The 13,808-nt window shown below is 42.5% G+C and overlaps 1 protein-coding gene across 4 annotated transcripts in view; it reads left to right on the top strand.

Moving 5' to 3' along the window:
* The window catches only part of LOC129734572 (E3 ubiquitin-protein ligase RNF38-like), a 180,128-nt gene that overhangs the window by 63,175 nt on the left and 103,145 nt on the right, over window positions 1–13,808 (top strand). The gene's annotated exons all lie outside the window — the stretch shown is intronic.

Genomic DNA, 13,808 nt, shown 5'->3' with positions numbered 1-13,808 from the left:
TCTTAAACTTACTTTGCAACCTTAGGGTGACCTGTGCCTTCTGAAAATGCATTCTTGGTTTTGCTGCTTTGTAATCTACAGATAATTTAAAAAAAAACAAAAGGCTCAATCTGTGGCATTTTTAATGACTGTGTATCTGTCAAGTGTTATTTTGGGTTTTACTTGTACTTGCTAGGGGACTGAGGTAGGGATGTATGTGTGCTCATCTACAATATATTTTATAAACCGAACAATTCTGAATAAAAATCAATTCCCATCTCAGTCTTATTTCTTTTGCAGAATCTCAGTCATGCTGAAAGTTCTTCAGTAGTTCATAGAGGTAGGGAAACAAGGCAATCACATCTTAAATTTTTAGTAATGTACTGGGGGGGGGAGAAGTGAGCAAGTGTCTGTGTGGGTGCTTGACTGTTGTCTGCGATGAATCCACCACAAGTATAAAAGAAAAACCTGTGCATGTGAGCTTGGGTTTTTTAAAAATTTAATTGCAAGCCCATGTTTTCCAGTGCTGCTGAGCCACATTTTTCAAAACCTGTTTATTCATATTATTTATGAACAGCAGTTTCATATACTTAGCATGAGACTAATATTAAATAACTAGTCAACTAAAGTATTATTGTCCTTATGCTATTCTCTTCACATAAGGCTTTTTGCAAGTCTCATGTTGTAACATAGACTATAAACTATTTTGAGTGGAGACTCTTCTGTCAGAGTATGCTATATCTGGGCAGATCTGTAAGTCATAAGTAATGGAACTTTGGAGAAAAATCTTCTTGCATATCACATTTTCTGGAATAGAATAGAATAGACTGTTTCAGTTGGAAGGGATCTACAATGATCACCTAGTCCAACTGCCTGACCACTTCAGGGCTGACCAAGAGTTAAAGCATATTACTAAGGGCATTGCCCAAATGCCTCTTAAACACTGACAGGCTTGGGGCATCAACCACCTCTCTAGGAAGCCTGTTCCAGTGTTTGACTACACTCTCTGTAAAGAAATGTTTCTTAATGTCAAGTCTCAGTCAAGTCTCCTAATTTTCAATATTCTTTTATAGCTAAGGACACTTGTTTGAAAACAGACTGTTTCTCAGTACTTCTGCTGTCTGTTCCTTAAATGAAGTCCATAATTACCTTCCAGCAATATTAGGGAGAGACGAATCTGATAGCCTGACAGAGGTAAGGCTGCTACAGCTGTATGTCACCAGGTCCATCCAATAGCAACACTGAGAATGTACTCCCAGGAGGTGTGCACACAAACACATATACAACTTGTATATACATATTTTTATATATATACACACACATTTCTGGCAACACAGGCAAACACTCAGTGCTCACACAAACACAAACCACCAACAACTTCATCCTGTTCCCCTCTCTGGCTAATCAGGATGAAGGTCCATTAGTGGGAAATGTGTATATATATATATATGTACAATGTGGATCCTTCAAGGAGCTGGGCTCATTCAGTCTGCCCAGTAGCTGATCCTTGGATTCATGTCCCCAGTTGCTGGCACCTGGACATAAGAGCCCCCTAGGCTGCAGCCCCACTCCACTTGCTAGTGCAGACCTCCTCACTTAAAGACACACATGCACAGAGCTCTCCAGCAATTGGCCAGGACTCCCTTGATCCCTCTGGTAGCCAACTCGCCCTGTGGACTTGCTCTTAGACACACACACACACTACCCTGGCTCCCAGGCCACTTCACCTACTCACCAGCTACGCCGGATTGATTTTCAGTAGCAATCACACACTTGCACACCCACACTTGCACCAGTTGCTTGCTTGCACCACAGACACACAGACCCTTTGACCAATGGTCCCACTCCAGCTGCTGGCACTTAGATCTCCATAAACATACTTGCACACAGGACAGAGAGTCCCTCACCCAAGAAAAGAGTTAGAACGGAGTTCAATGAGAAGACAGGACAGATGGTGTTTATCAGGTTTAGGGCATAGCCAGGCAAGTGTACTGATCAGGAGCTGTTTGCACACAACTGGCCCTTTTTATTCCCTTTATCCCTCTATTTTCCTACATTTGTTCTTCCCTGAACCACACAGGTCCATTCCTTTAGTATCCTTAAGTAGCCTTAGTAACACTTTAATTTCACTTTTACATTACGACTGATCTATCCACTAGCAAACATATATCTGTAAATTAAACAGCAAACATTCCTTCATGTAGCAAGCGAGAAGAAAGGGATATAGCTTTCTTCATACTGAATCTGAATTTGTTTCCAGTAAGCAGGATTGTCAGTACTAAATGTCAGGTTTCCTGCTGAGAACATCGAGTAACACCTTCAAGACTGGTCTCCCTAGAGGAAAAAGAGGGGAGGAGGAGGGATCAATAGCCTGCTTGTGACAGACTGGCTGTGAGACTACCTCTTTACTGTTACTGCATAATGAAGTTAGGGAGCCTAGAGGAATGTGCTGTTGTAAAAAGCTTCTGATCCATTGTGGATTAGAATTTTCAAACACCAATGCCAAAGCTGCAAGTTGCCCTTTCTTCAGCAACCAAACCACTTTTCAAAAGGCTGATATGCACATATGTGACAAAAAAGGAAGTTTATGGTCATTTCCTACTGCTGGATACACAAGCACATTCATTGCAAAATTTAGCATCGGTCTTCCCTATTTGTCTTAACTTGTTAAATTTTGCTAGTATTGATATTATTTTTGAGTGGCATTAAGGGAATGTTAAACAATAATACTGAAATACATTGTAAAAAACTGCAAAACATTGAGCTTAATATTAGGAATAGTAAATATAAGGAATTTATTGTATGATGATTCTGTTCTCACATAGGTGAGATACCACCTCCATTGCTAGTGATTTTTGTCAGCAAAAAGTGCATAAACCTTTCTACTTGTGCCCTTCAACATTCTTATATGCTAGATATCTATCAAACTTTATTTTAGAAATGTTGCAGGATGTCTGAAAGATGGAGGTACTACTTTTTCCATTTTCCATTATTGATTACACTCAGCATTCCTTAAACATTTTGACTACCTGAGTGAAAAACTACAACCAGTGGTATGTACAAAACTCTTTAATGTTACCTAAATTCCCTTTGTCTGCGTAGCTTTGTGTTGACTATATGGCCAATTCAAAAGTTCTGCAAAATCATAGGTTGGACACTAAAAATTGAGGAGTTTGGTTTAAGAAATTATTTTAAATACACATATCTTTTTTTCTCGTCATGATTTTTCCTCCAACTTATTGGTTACATTTGATGGAGTTTTATGGTCTTCTTCACAGGTATGTTGTCTATAAACTTTGTATTGAGTGCCTTGCAGAAGACATTGTCTTTGAAGGTTTATTGATCTTAGGCAAGCCATGTCTGCTTTATTGTGCCTTGTACTTAGGGCTTGCAAAGCCTGTACGTTAGCATGAGGAGCTGTTGTAAGGGAATCTGCTGGAATGCCCTGTGTTGGTTTGTGCTGCATGCTGGTGGATGTTATGACAGATAGAACATTTCAGTCTGTCAGGATAAGATATATGATTCTGCTTGTTACACAACATAAAAGGCACCATGGTATGGGAAGGAGGCTGAACGTCTCCATGTACAGGATCTGTGCAGTATGCCAAAGGAAACTCCATCTGGGGTCCATCCACTGCTGCATGAAAACAAGGTTCCCAACATCTGAAAGGACCTAAGATTTACTCACTATAGATATTTATCTTCTTATTCTGTAATATTAAACCAGCTATTTCATTATGCCCTTTGTTGTCGAGCCTTTCTTATTGAGATCCAGAAAAAAACCTACACGTTCTGTCTCTATCAGCATCCTCACCCTTGGGGGCACAACAAACTTTATTTTAAAAAAGCGAATGTTCTGATATATTTCATGCAGCAATAGTACTCCAGAAGTGGAATATTTAAGGGAAACCCAAAATATGACAAGACTTAAAGTAATATCCATCAATTCATAGGATCATAGAATCATTTAGGTTGAAAAAGTCCCTTTGGTTTGTTATATATGTTGGCGATAATAACTGACCAGGGCCAGAGCCAACTGAGCCAAATTAATTTATTAAAGCAAGCAGCAACAAGCAAAACAGCGCTGGGCGGCCGGGGAGTCTCCTGCTCCACCAACGGCGCGCACCCAGTTCCCGAGAGTCACTGGTTTTATACTCTTTGCCTTCCGGTATACGTGTCTCCTTTAGTGGTATACTCTGCGTTTGTGTGGCTTGTTGCTTAAGGGGTCGTTCATTGTTTTCTTCGGCTTCCTGGTGGTCGTGGGGATGAAAGCTCCTTGTCTTCTTCACGTCACGAATTCCTCGCCTCGTACTTCTGTATTTCCTTTTTCCTTGCTTCCTTGACCCCCACACAATGTTATCTTGCTTTACCACATTTGGTTAGTTGAGCGCTTCCGGTTAGTCTTACACAATGTAGCAATATAGTTAGCCTTGCAGTTAGCCTTATATAGTTTCTGTGGCAACCTCCTTCTCCATTGTCTTTTAACTAAAATTGATGAACAGTTTACTATCTATCACAATCACCCCTTTTTCTTTTCACTATTTTGTTCATCAAACCGCTTAAGTTCTTGTCGGCTTAGAATAAGGGTTTCTTCTATTTCTGGTATTTCTAGGGATTCATACTTGGTTCTCATAAGCATTAAATGAGTTGTTTCTAATTTACCTTTTACAATTTCTATGATTTTGTTAAAAATGCAAGGGCCAAATGTTAAACCTAATACCAGGAGAATTATTGGTCCTGTTACAGTTGATAACAAGGTGGTGAGCCAGGGGGAATTGCTAAACCAGGTCTCATACCAGTTTTGTTGTGTCTCTCTCACTTTTTTTCTTTGTTCTAGTGCTTCCCTCAACTTAGCCATTGAGTCCCTTACAATATCTGTTTTATTTGCATATACACAGCACTCTTCCTGCAAAGCAACGCACAATCCTCCCTGTTGTAAAAATATCAAATCTAAACCACTTCGATTTTGCAGCACAACTTCTGACAATGACCGTACATCTTGTTCTAAGGCTGTTATGGATTGTTCGATATGTGCTAAATCTGCATCTACTGCCACTCTTAAGGAGTTAAACTCCCGGTCTTGTTTTACTAAAGACGCTACCCCTGTAGCAACACCTGCTCCTCCTAATAGCACCAGAGTAGCTACAGTCAAGGCTGTCAATGGTTCCCTTTTTGTAAGGTGATGTTCCCTGATGTTTTGGAGGCTGTATGCATACTCTTCTGGATGATATATGATTTGGGGAATTATCAATACTTGTATGCAAAAATCAGTAGACTCATTAAATAGATTCAGGGAAATACAAGGGGTGAGCCCTTCTTTAGAACATATCCATTTGGTGTTTTTTGCTGGAACTAACCACTCCGCCGGGCTTTCCGACCGTTTTGCTTTAGTAATTATCCCACAGAAACGCCTTTTTTGTTCAGGAACCTCCCCAATGCATCTACCCTTCCCAGTTATTGCTGCTAGGGTTATTCCGCATGTTTGAGTATTTTTCCAATCACACTGGGGGGGGGTTGCTTCCATTCACTCGTTTTGCTTTTTCCATGACTCCTATCGCCTCATAGAAAGGGGGGGTGATATTAAAGCAAAGCCAACAGTGCTCAGTGAGGTTGGGTCCGGTGGCATTAAGAACTTGATAAGCAGCATGCATAAGCTCCCAGAGAGTATGTTGTTGTGGGTCTATGGTTGGGAGTATGAGGGGCTCACTCTCTGGTGTTAGGGTGCTATTATTTTCTGCAAGTATTTTGTTATTTACTTTAGGTAGTTTGTCTTTACCAATTATTGGGTTCGGGCTCACAGCTTGATAGTCATTGGGCAGAGGTTCCTTTTTTATAAGAAATAGTCCTCCTCTGTCGGTCCCTGTCTCCCAAAACCTTAATCCCCATGTTCTTCCAATCATCCATCCACCATCATGGGGTTGTGTCACATTTAGGTATAGGTATGTACAATTCCCAAGGGTCAGGCGGCGGAGGTTACTTCGGGCTTGGTATGCCTCAGGGGGCTTACATCCTCTTGGTCCCCATTCTACTTTTAGATATTTGTCTGGGCCTCCTCCTGGTTCGAATCCATATGCAATAGTTTCACATCCCCAACGGGCACAATAGTAGTGTCCGGGCCAATTGCAATACTTTTTTCCTGGATTTGATGCTGGACATATGTAGAAACCCTGTCTATCTAAACAAGGGTCGTTGGGTGCCAAATCGCATAAGGACACCTGGAAGGTTGGGGACCCAGCCACATTTACTGATTGTAAAGGCTTCTTATCTTCCCCTCTAATCAAAGACCATTTAAAGGGTTGGTGAGCATATTCCCCTTTTAACAGATTGCAAAACATTCCCAAAATCACTAAAATAGTTTGCCAGAAAGGGTGGGGTCTCAGTCCTCTTATTATCTTTTTAATTTTAAATTTTTCCCTTATATCCAGGTGTTTGCCTCTAAGTCCTTTCCTGGTGTTTTGTCCGGGCTCTTTTAGGGAATCAGTAATCCTGGGGCATTTCTCGCAATGCCTCAGCGCTGTCCCACTCGGTGGGGTCTTGCCTCCACACCTTTCTTCCTCTCTGCCTCGCTCGCCGACTTGGTTGCTGCAAGCCGCGAGGTGTTTCATCTTCTCGGCAGCAGAGGTAATGTCTGGGAGGTTCATTAGTGTGCCCCTTTCTGTTCTTGTACGATTCCCAATTTTTGTCTTTTACTTGTAAGTCGCACCGGATCCACTGGATCTTATTTAGGACTTTTCGGCAACACCCTTTTACAATTTGGACTATTAATGGGGCTGGTTCGTTGGAATGGTAACAATAATTTGCAGGATTAGCCCCTTTAACAAATATTTCCCACCATTCGCGAGATTGTTTCGGTATTTTTCCAGTTATTTCTCCTATTTTTAAGGTTGTCTTAGTAATTTTTCTCTCTATTCGATAGCACTCTCCACAAATTCCCCTGGGCAGTCTGCCTCCATAACAATGAGTCCACCACCATTCTTGGCAAACTTTACAAACAAAGCATACAAAGGGGTAACAATTACAATCTTGAATCCCACAATGAACCCTAAAATCAGTAACAATAGCATAGCTAAATCCGGCCAACTCACTAAATCGGGTCCCTTGGATTAATTGTACAGAGTTCATTAGTAGCAATTTTAATCCGGCCTCAAGTCCTTATCTTTGAAGGGTGACCTTCAGATCTCCAGGCATGCTAGTGATTTTCCAGGGCTTCTCGGCATCTACCGAAATAGGTCCTTTCACTCTACTAGCGTGAGTCCATCCTTTTTCAGCAGTTCTTACAGCTGTTTCTGTGGTAAGCAAAACAACATAGGGTCCTTCCCAACGAGGTGTCAAAGATGCTTCTCTCCAAGTCTTAATTAATACTTTATCTCCTGGCCTAATTTTATGGATTGTTATATCCAAAGGGGGACGCTGTGCTAAAAGGCCCTTTTTACATAACTCCTCACTTCTAGTCATTAATTGTGTTATGTACAAACTAATTTGAGAGTTCTCGAGACGCGAATGATCCACAGGGGCTTCCATATCATAGGGCATTCCATAAAGCATTTCAAAAGGGGAAATCCCTACGTCCGTTCGGGGTTGTGTTCTTAGATTTAGCAAGGCTAGAGGGAGGCATTTTATCCATGACATCTTTGTTTCTAGCATTAATTTGGTTAATTGTTTCTTAATTTCTCTATTCATTCTTTCAACTCTTCCTGAGCTCTGCGGGTGCCAGGGGGTATGATATTGCCATTGGGTTCCTAGTGCTGAGAAGACGTCCCTCACCACTTTTGACACGAAATGCGGGCCTCTGTCTGAGTCAATTATCTCTATTATCCCATAGCGCGGGATAATTTCCTCCAAAAGTATTTTTACTACAGTTTGAGTGGTAGCTCTGGCGGTAGGGAACGCTTCCACATAATGAGTTAAATGGTCTATTATTACTAGCAGATATTTATGCCTCCCTATTTTTGGCAATTCAGTGAAATCTATTTGTATATGGGAGAAAGGTCGGTGTGCTAATTCTCTTCCCCCCATTACCCGTTTCCTTAGCTGTTGTTTGTTAACCTTTTGACAGGTTATACAGCTTTGTGTTATTTGTTTAGCCAAATTATAAATTCCAATGCACATATATTTAATGGTAAATTGATCTACTAATGCCTGTGTTCCCCAATGGGTCTTCTCGTGAATTGTTCGTAGTATTTTTAAGGCAAGTGATTTGGGGAGGACTTCTCTACCATCCAGTAGTTCCCATTTCCCCTTAGGTGTTTCTTTTATTCCTATTTGGGTTAATTTGGTTTTGTCTTGTGTAGTAAAACTGAGAGTACGTATGGGGCCATGCAAAAGACAATGTTTTTTCTCTGGATTGTCACAAGCACAGCGTATTCCGTCTACCCCGAAGTCCTCCCAGCATGCATAACATGGCTCCTCTTCTAAGTCTCCACCACAGTTAGGACAGTCTTCTCTGGTCTGTTCTTTAACCCGTAAGGGTAACAAGGCTGCCCGTCTGGCCTCCTGATCTGCCAAATTATTCCCTCTCACTATAGCACTTAGCCCCGTCTGGTGCCCTCGTACATGTACAATAGCTAATTTCTCTGGCCCTCTCAGGGCCTGCAAGATTTGTGTTATTAATCCCTCATGGATTAACCCTTTCCCTTGTGAATTTATTAGGCCTCTTTCTTCCCATATTTTTCCAAATGTGTGTACCACCCCATAAGCATACTTAGAATCTGTGTATATCGTTCCTTTCTTATTTTTAAGTAATCTTAGGGCCCTCAATACTGCATATAATTCACATGCTTGGGCTGACCAGCTGGGGCTAAGAGGGCCTGATTCTATAGCTTCAAAGGTTTTCCCATTTATGATAGAATACTCTGATTTCCTTTTCCCTTCTACTACCCTAGAAGATCCATCTACAAATAATTTTTCCCCTTCGTCCAGTTCCTCTTCTTCTAAGTCTGGTCTTATTTTTATCTGTTCTTCTATGGTCTTAAGACAATCATGGGTTAATTCTTTACTAGGTTCTCCGTATAAAAATTGAGCGGGGGTTTGTAAGGTGGTTGTTTCTAGTGTTAACTTAGGGGATGATATCAAGATCCCTTCATACTGCATTAACCTTGCATCAGTAATCCATTTCTCTGCTTTTTGTTGTAATACTCCTCTGATATTATGTGGGGACATAACTCTGAGTTCGCCTCCAAAAGTTATTTTTACTGCTTCTTTAACTAATAAGGCCGTGGCCACTATGGCTTGCAAACACATTGGCCATCCTCGACTAACGGGGTCTAAAAGTTTGGATATGTACGCCACGGGTTTTCTACTCCCAGCCCACTCCTGGGCCAGAACTCCAAATGCTGTCCCTTCATCAGTGTTAACAAACAGGAAAAAAGGCCTCTTTAAATCTGGTAAACTAAGTACTGGGGCATTTACTAATTCTGCTTTAAGATTCTCCAATTGCTTTTCATCTTCTGGAGACCATTTCACTAATCCTTCCTTGGTTAGTTTCCGGTATAAAAATTTTACTTTCCCACTAAAGTTTTCAATCCATTGTCTACAATAGCCAAACAGTCCTAACAACTGTCGGACCTGTCTTTTAGTCTTGGGGCTGGAATTGAAAGGATTCCCTGCACTCTCTCAGGGTCCAGTTTTTTAGTGCCATTGGTTAACCTATGTCCTAAATATTTTACTTCTTTCTCCACGAATTGTAACTTAGGTTTAGACACTTTTAGTCCTTGCAGATTTAAAAAGTTCAATAATTTTATGCTTTCTTGCCTGACCGCTTCCTCATCTTTCCCAGCTATTAATAAGTCATCTACATATTGTACTAATGTCACCTCTTTCCCCAAATCATAATTTCGTAAAATTTGTTCTAATGCTTGTCCAAACAGATTAGGGGACTCCGTAAACCCTTGGGGAAGGACTCTTCCACCTCAATTGTTGTTTCCTATGTGTGTCTGGGTCTTCCCATTCAAAGGCAAAATAGTCACGACAGTTTTCCTTTACGGGACATGCCCAAAATGCATCTTTTAAATCTATTACACTATACCACTTATCTTCTGGTCCCAGTTGACTCAATAACGTGTGGGGATTGGCTACCACTGGGAACCTTTCTACAGTTTTTTTATTAATTTCTCTTAAATCATGTACCAATCTATATTTTCCATCAGCTTTCTTTACAGGTAGTATGGGAGTATTAAAGAGAGACATGCAGGGTTCTAGCAACCCTTGTTTTAATAGTCTGTCAATTTCATGTTTCAGGCCTTGTCTCCCTTCCTTAGACAAAGGGTATTGTTTGATCCTTATAGGGATTTCTGGGTTTCTAATTGTTACTTCAAAGGGTTCAATATTTAACTTTCCTACAGTGTCGGGTGTGTACCATACTTCAGGATTTATCTTTTCCTCATCTACCGTGCGCAGGGGGCACAATTTAATGCTTAATTTGTTTTCCATAACTTCCAGGCTAATTCCTAATTCAGTCATTAGATCCCTTCCCAACAGGTTATAATCAGCTTCGGGGACTAACAACAGGGATCCTAAACTTATTTTCGAATCGGTTTCAAATAATACATCTTTTATTATAGGGACTCCGAAAGGTTCTCCTTTTGCCTGAATAACATCCCTGGGGTAATCTTTGAACAGTAGATCTTTCTGCTCCCGAGTCCACTAGGAACTCGATTTCTTGTCGCTGGGGACCCACTTTTAATTTTATCAAGGGCTCAGATTTTTCACGGGTCCCCAGCAAATAGAGCCCCTGACCCCTCTAATCTTCTTCGAACATCCTTTCATCCGCTGCCCTTTTCCTGCATTCTCTTTTCATGTGTCCTCTCTTTCCACAATAAAAACATATTACTCCTTTCTCCTTTTCTCTTCCTGTTCTCCCCACTTCTTGATTGCCCTTTTCTCCCCTAGAAACAGCTACCCTTGGAGGGGGTGCTACTCTTTGTCCTTCACGAACTGCCGCCACCATCATTTTTACTTGTTTCCTATGAGTCTCATCCTCCCGCCGGACATATACCTTCTGAGCTTCTCTCAACAATTCCTCTAAGCCTCTAGCTTGCCAGTCTTCTAACTTCTCTAACTTCTTCCTAATGTCCACCCATGATTTTGCCACAAACTGGAATTTTAACAATGCTTCCCCCGCAGGGGTGTTGGGGTCCACTCCCAAATATAATTGAAAGTTCTTCCTAAGTCTCTCTAACCATTCTGTGGGATCTTCATCCTTTTTTTGATGTTCACTATAGGCTTTGTTTATGTTCTGTCCCCATGGGACAGATTCCTTAATTCCCTGGATAATTATGTTCCTGAGGTCTTGCATTTCTGTTTGATGGTTAGGGTTTTGGTTATCCCAATTGGGCCGCTGTAATGGCCATTTCTGATCCCCAGGTGGACCTTGCTGGTGTTGCTGTTCCCATATCCTCATTCCAGCTGCCCTAATCATTCGCCTCTCCTCAGTTGTGAATAAAATACCCCAAATAGCTTGTATTTCATCCCATGTATAAATATTGGGCCCCAAGAACTAATCAACCCTTTCTGACACCCCTAAAGGATCTTCCAGGAGATGCCCCATTTCTTTTTTAAATTCCCGAACATCCCCTGAATTAAGGGGTATAGCTACATATCCAATCCCGGGAGCCTGTCCCCCACCTTGCTGGGGAACCATTCCCATTGCGACTTCCCGAAGGGGAAATAAGCCCTGTACCTCTTGTTCCCTTCTCGTCTGACTCCGGGTCACCCACCGCTCCACCCTTGGTGTGCCGGAATCTGAGTCCGAATCCCCTGAATGTATGGGGGCTGTAGGATTGGGTGGTGGTAAGGGTGTAAGAGGGGGAGGTGGTGGAATGTATGGTGGGGGCACCACGGGTGTCTCGTCCTCCGTCCTAGTTTTTTTCTTCTTCTCTTCGCTTAACGTGAAGAGGTTCACCCTGGTCTCAGTAACTATCCACAAGGCAGCGTACTCGCTTTCCTCCAGATTAAAGGGTTCCTTAGAATTCACATATATATTCAGAGCTTGACAAATCCAATCCTTAAAGGATCCAAAAACTGGCCAATAGAGGTGGTCTCCCCTGATATGCTTGCCACCCCATTTTTCCATGCAATAATATATCATTTTTGCCTTATCTTTCCCTTTCCTAGAGGGGAAAGCATCCCAGGTTTTAATCATTAAACCTAATGGACTATCTGGTGGTATGTGGGGGAGCTTAACTTGGGGTCCTCCGCCCATGGGAACAGAGGGCTTGCTTTTTCTCTGTCCCATCTTCCGGAGTACCTTCTCTCACACACACACTCGCTGCCCCCCGTTTGTGACCCAGCCGCTCACGGGGTATGGGAGCTGCACTACTAAGGGGTTCGCACTCGCTTCGCCCGCAATTGGACATCTCACACAGCACACTCCGGGATACTCAACCCCAACTGAACGGATCACCGGCCTATACTCACGCACTCCTGCGTCTTCATCCGGGGCTTCGTGCACAAAGATTACAGGGTTTGCTGGCTTTCTTTTGCTTGTTGTCAAATTTAGGGTTCGTCGGTAGAGGATGTGGTGTGACAGCACCCAGTCAGGGCCGCTGAATTTCAGCGGGGCGCCTCCCTGTATGGGGCTTCCCACCAGATTGCCTCTATCTGAGTCACGGCACCAAATTTGTTATATATGTTGGCGATAATAACTGGTCAGGGCCAGAGCCAATTGAGCCAAATTAGTTTATTAAAGCAAGCGGCAACAAGCAAAACAGCGCTGGGCGGCCGGGGAGTCTCCTGCTCCACCAACGGCGCGCACCCAGTTCCCGAGAGTCACTGGTTTTATACCCTTTGCCTTCCGGTATACGTGTCTCCTTTAGTGGTATACTCTGCGTTTGTGTGGCTTGTTGCTAAGGGGTCGTTCATTGTCTTCTTCAGCTTCCTGGTGGTCGTGGGGATGAAAGCTCCTTGTCTTCTTCACGTCATGAATTCCTCGCCTCGTACTTCTGTATTTCCTTTTTCCTTGCTTCCTTGACCCCCACACAATGTTATCTTGCTTTACCACATTTGGTTAGTTGAGCGCTTCCGGTTAGTCTTACACAATGTAGCAATATAGTTAGCCTTGCAGTTAGCCTTATATAGTTTCTGTGGCAACCTCCTTCTCCATTATCTTTTAACTAAAATTGATGAACAAACAGTTTACTATCTATCACAGGTTGATTGAGTTCAACCATAAACCAAGCACTGTCAAGTCCACCACTAAACCATGTCCCTAAGCACCATGTCTACATGTCTTTTAAATACCTCCAGGGATGGTGGCTCAACCACTTCCCTGGGAAGCCTGTTCTGATGCTTAAACAACCATTTTGGTGCAGAAATTTTTCCTAATATCCAATCCAAACCTCCCCTGGTGCAACTTGAGGCCATTTCCTCTCCTCCTATCATTTGTTACTTGGGAGAAGAGACTGAAATCCACCTAGCAACAACCTCCTTTCAGGTAGTTGTAAAGACCAATAAGGTCTCCCCTGAGCCTCCTTTTCTCCAGACTAAGCAAGCCCAGTTCTCTCAGCCGCTCCTCATAAGACTTGTTGTCTAGGCCCTTCACCAGCTTAATTGCCCTTCTTTGGACACACTCCAGCACCTCAATGTCTTTCTTGCATTGAGTGGCCAAAAACTGAACACAGTATTCGAGGTGCAGCCTCACCAGTGCCGAGTACAGGGGGATGATCACTTCCCTAGTCCTGCCAGTCACACTATGCCCGAATACAAGCCAGGATGCTGTTGGCCTTCTTGGCCACCTGGGCACACTGCCAGCTCATATTCAGCTGGCTGTTGTTCAACACCCCCAGATCCTTTTCTGCCAGGCAGCTTTCCAGTCACTCTTTACTAACACTAAC

The sequence above is a fragment of the Falco cherrug genome, chromosome W, assembly GCF_023634085.1.
Source record: "Falco cherrug isolate bFalChe1 chromosome W, bFalChe1.pri, whole genome shotgun sequence".
Classification (NCBI taxonomy): Eukaryota; Metazoa; Chordata; class Aves; order Falconiformes; family Falconidae; genus Falco; species Falco cherrug.
Note: the sequence above shows the minus strand (reverse complement) of the source record. Positions and strands in the feature narration are given on the sequence as shown.